Genomic DNA, 5,000 nt, shown 5'->3' on the forward strand with positions numbered 1-5,000 from the left:
GAGGGGGGGCTGGGGGTGTGGAGGGTGGGGGAGAGGTGAAGGGGAAGTAGGGAGGGTGGGGGTGTGGAGGGTGGGGGAGAGATGAAGGGGAAGTTGGGAGGGTGGGGGTGTGGAGGGTGGGGGAGAGGTGAAGGGGAAGTAGGGAGGGTGGGCTGGGGGTGTGGAGGGTGGGGGAGAGGTGAAGGGGAAGTAGGGAGGGTGGGGTGGGGGTGTGGAGGGTGGGGGAGAGGTGAAGGGGAAGTAGGGAGGGTGGGGTGGGGGTGTGGAGGGTGGGGGAGAGGTGAAGGGGAAGTAGGGAGGGTGGGGTGGGGGTGTGGAGGGTGGGGGAGAGGTGAAGGGGAAGTAGGGAGGGTGGGGGTGTGGAGGGTGGGGGAGAGATGAAGGGGAAGTTGGGAGGGTGGGGGAGAGGTGAAGGGGAAGAAGGGAGGGTGGGGTGGGGGTGTGGAGGGTGGGGGAGAGGTGAAGGGGAAGTAGGGAGGGTGGGGTGGGGGTGTGGAGGGTGGGGGGGAGATGAAGGGGAAGTAGGGAGGGTGGGGGTGTGGAGGGTGGGGGGGAGATGAAGGGGAAGTAGGGAGGGTGGGGTGGGGGTGTGGAGGGTGGGGGAGAGGTGAAGGGGAAGTAGGGAGGGTGGGGTGGGGGTGTGGAGGGTGGGGGAGAGGTGAAGGGGAAGTAGGGAGGGTGGGGGTGTGGAGGGTGGGGGAGGGATGAAGGGGAAGTAGGGAGGGTGGGGTGGGGGTGTGGAGGGTGGGGGAGAGGTGAAGGGGAAGTTGGGAGGGTGGGGGTGTGGAGGGTGGGGGAGGGATGAAGGGGAAGTTGGGAGGGTGGGGGTGTGGAGGGTGGGGGAGAGATGAAGGGGAAGTTGGGAGGGTGGGGGTGTGGAGGGTGGGGGAGGGATGAAGGGGAAGTAGGGAGGGTGGGGGTGTGGAGGGTGGGGGAGAGGTGAAGGGGAAGTAGGGAGGGTGGGGGTGTGGAGGGTGGGGGAGAGGTGAAGGGGAAGTAGGGAGGGTGGGGGTGTGGAGGGTTGGGGAGAGGTGAAGGGGAAGTAGGGAGGGTGGGGGTGTGGAGGGTGGGGTGGGGGTGTGGAGGGTGGGGGAGAGATGAAGGGGAAGTAGGGAGGGTGGGGGTGTGGAGGGTGGGGGAGAGATGAAGGGGAAGTAGGGAGGGTGGGGGTGTGGAGGGTGGGGTGGGGGTGTGGAGGGTGGGGGGAGATGAAGGGGAAGTAGGGAGGGTGGGGGTGTGGAGGGTGGGCTGGGGGTGTGGAGAGTGGGGGGAGATGAAGGGGAAGTAGGGAGGGTGGGGGTTGTGGAGGGTGGGGGAGAGGTGAAGGGGAAGTAGGGAGGGTGGGGTGGGGGTGTGGAGGGTGGGGTGGGGGTGTGGAGGGTGGGGAGAGATGAAGGGGAAGTAGGGAGGGGGGGCTGGGGGTGTGGAGGGTGGGCTGGGGGTGTGGAGGGTGGGCTGGGGGTGTGGAGGGTGGGGGAGGGATGGGGGGCTGTGGGGGGACGGACCGACTGACGCGGGATTGATCTTCACATCCAGTAGTTTGTCATCACTGGATGAACTATGACTGATCTCGATTAAATTTGTATTTTTGGGCACGCCCGTTCTCTCTCTCTCTCTCTCTCTCTCTCTCTCTCTGTGTGTGTGTGTGTGTGTGTGTGTGTGTGTGTGTGTGTGTGTGTGTGTGTGTACGTATGCCTGAGCCCATTCTCTCTTTATGTTTGTGTATGTGTAGGAGTGGACATTCATACAGGTGCTTGTGTACATTTGAATTCAGTCGTGCGTGTGCGTGTGTGGACACGCCCTTACGCTGTTTGTATGCATGTGTACACGTGTGTGTGTGTGTGTGTGTGTGTGTGTGTGTGTGTGTGTGTGTGTGTGCGTGCTTGAGTGTGTGTGTGTGTATGTGTTTGTTGTTGTCTTCAGTTTAACGTCTTTCCACTTGAAGTGATATTAGTATGTGTTTGTGTATGCGCGCGTGTGTGTGTATGTGTGCGTGCGTGCGTGTGTGTGTGTGTGTGTGCGTGCGTGTGTGTGAGCTACAAGAACAAGGACATCTCTGACCAGGAAAACAAGCAAACAGACAAAGAAGCAAACAAAAAGTCTCTCTTCCCTATCAGCAGCCCTGCGATTATTTCTCACAGCATTCCCTGTTGTCGTCACCGTCACTATCACTTGTGTCGTGAAGTTCGGCCCTTTTCCTTATATTATAATGGGGGGCATTGTCACATCAAAAAGGACTTTTACAACAAAACAAAAAACAAAACCCACCCCTCAAAAAAAACAAAAAGAAAAAACAACAACAAGAACAACAGTTTTCTGTCAATCTTTCATCAGTAGGACATTTGATGGTGATGATTTCTTTTTTCTGTGTTTTTTTGTTTTGTTTTTCAAGACAAAAAAAAAGCTCTGTTATTTCAGTCCATGTTGCACACACACACACACACACACACACACACACACACACACACACACACACACCACACACACAAGAAAAGAAGCGTTGGGGGTAGGGGGGAGAGTAGAAAGGGGCAGGCCGAAAAAGATAGAGGTGGAGGAGGAGGTGGACGAGCACAAGAAGAATAAGCGAAGAGGGTGGAGGAGGAGGTAAATGAGAAAAAATAGGAAGGAGAAGGGGTTTGAAGTGAGGAAGAAGAAGGAGGAGGAGGAGGAGGAGAAGAAGGAGAAGGAGGAGAGAGAAAGAAAAAGAGAAAGAGGGAAAAAAGAAGACGAAAACGAAGAGAAAGAGGGAAAGGATGAATAGAAGAAGAAGAAGAAAATGAGAAGAAAGAAACGAAGAAAAGGAGGAGAAGAAGGAGGAGGAGGAGAGTAGAAGAGGAAGAGGGAGAAGAGGAGAAGAACAAATTTAAATATGAGGAGAAGGGGGAAGGAGGGGAAGGAGGAGGAGAAGGGGAAGGAGGAGGAGAAGGAGGAGGAGAATGAGGAGAAGGGGAAGGAGGAGGAGAAGGAGGAGAAGGGGAAGGAGGAGGAGAAGGAGGAGGAGGAGGAGAAGGAGGAGGAGAAGGAGGAAGGAAGAGGAGAAGGGGAGAAGGGGAAGGAGGAGGAGAAGCAGAAGGAGGAAGAAGGAGGAGACGGAGGAGAAGGAGTAAGAAGGAGGAGAAGGAGGAGGAGAAGGAGGAGGAGAAGGAGGAAGAAGGAGGAGGAGAAGGAGGAAGAGAAGAAGGAGAAGGGGAAGGAGGAGGAGAAGCAGAAGGAGGAAGAAGGAGGAGACGGAGGAGAAGGAGGAAGAAGGAGGAGAAGGAGGAGGAGAAGGAGGAGGAGAAGGAGGAAGAAGGAGAAGGAGGAGGAGAAGGAGGAAGAGAAGAAGGAGAAGGGGAAGGAGGAGAAGGAGGAGAAAGAGGAGGAGGAGGAGAAGGAGGAGGAGAAGAAGGAGGAGGAGAAGGAAGTGAAGGAGGAGGAGAAGAAGGAGGAGGAGAAGGAGGAGGAAGGCAAGGAGTAGGAGGAGAAGGAGGAGCAGGAGGAGGAGAAGGAGGAGAAGGAGGAGGAGGAGGAGGAGGAGGAGGAGGAGGAGAAGAAGGAGGAGGAGAAGGAGGAGAAGGAGGAGGAGGAGAAGAAGGAGAAGAAGGAGGAGGAGAAGGAGAAGAAGGATGAGGGGAAGGAGGAGGAGGATGAGGAGGAGGAGAAGAAGCAGAAGGATGGATGTAACAGTGTCCATGATCATGGCAGAAGGAGATCGTCATCATCATCATCATCATCATTCGTCGTCATCATCATCATCATCATCCACATCAAGTTCAGTTCATCAAAATCATCACCATCATCATAACCATCATCATCATCGCCTTCGTCGTCGTCATCGTCGTCGTCGTCACCATCATCAACGTCACCATCAATCCTCCTTCTCCTCCTCCTCTTCATCATCATCATCATCAATCATCATCATCATCATAATCATCATCATATGTCATGATCACAGATACTAATCATAATCATTGATCGTCATATCGTCCTGCAACATCTTGTTGATAAAATCTTCTCCCTTGTCACACATAGAAGTCTTCCATTAAAGCGTAACTGATTTCATCACTCCTGCATGCTTTCTCTGTCTCTGTCTGTCTGTTTATCTTTTCTCTCTCTGTCTCTCACACATCAGTACTGTGTGTGTGTGTGTGTGTGTGTGTGTGTGTGTGTGTGTGTGTGTGTGTGTGTGTGTGTGTGTGTGTGTGCGTGCGCAGCCTAAGCGCATCACTCTCGATATGCAAGATTGACAACAGGTGGTTTCTAAACACACACACACACACAAACACCGCGACACACACACACACACACACACACACACACACACACACACACACAAACACCGTGACACACACACACAGAAACACCGTGACACACGCGCGCACACACACACACACACACACACTGACACACACACAAACACAGCCTGGTCACACACACACACACACACACACACACACACACACACACACACACACACACACACACACACACACACACACACACACACAAACACACATTAAACATGCAGATGCAGAACTGACACGAACTTATCAACCTTACCTTTGAACACCTCAGTAACTCTGCAGGGCGTGTCAGTCAGTTGTCAGTGTCAATCACCCACCTCCGGCGTTCGAATGGCATCACCATGGCAGACCGGGCGAAAGGACTTTGCTACCGCCCACAACTAACACAACGAATAAATAATGACCTGCTAGCACCTTTACACCCTAGACTGTGAACTCCAAACATAATTTTATATATATATATAATATAAGATAATAAAAAAGCACCATCTCCGCTTATAATCTAGCATTTTCTCGCACGCAAATGATTATCATTCATTTCAGACTTGAAACACCAGCTCAATAAACTTTGGAACTAGCGCGGTTGAATTAATCAACACCGGCCGTGAAACGGATTTTCAAACTCGCTGTACATGTAATAACGGCTATCACCTGTCACGCACAGTCCTACTCTACTGATATGGTGATAGATAGATAGATAGATAGATAGATAGTTAG

At 53.1% G+C, this 5,000-nt stretch overlaps 1 long non-coding RNA gene across 1 annotated transcript in view; it reads right to left on the reverse strand.

The window, feature by feature from the left end:
- The window catches only part of LOC143293135 (uncharacterized), a 59,056-nt gene that overhangs the window by 53,872 nt on the left and 184 nt on the right, over positions 1 to 5,000 (reverse strand). The window contains exon 1 of the long non-coding RNA XR_013056732.1: positions 4,540 to 5,000. This exon is cut by the window's right edge and continues 184 nt beyond it. This is a non-coding gene — a long non-coding RNA (uncharacterized LOC143293135). The remainder of the gene's footprint in view (positions 1 to 4,539) is intronic.

Source organism: Babylonia areolata, chromosome 18 (genome assembly GCF_041734735.1).
Source record: "Babylonia areolata isolate BAREFJ2019XMU chromosome 18, ASM4173473v1, whole genome shotgun sequence".
NCBI lineage: Eukaryota > Metazoa > Mollusca > Gastropoda > Neogastropoda > Buccinidae > Babylonia > Babylonia areolata.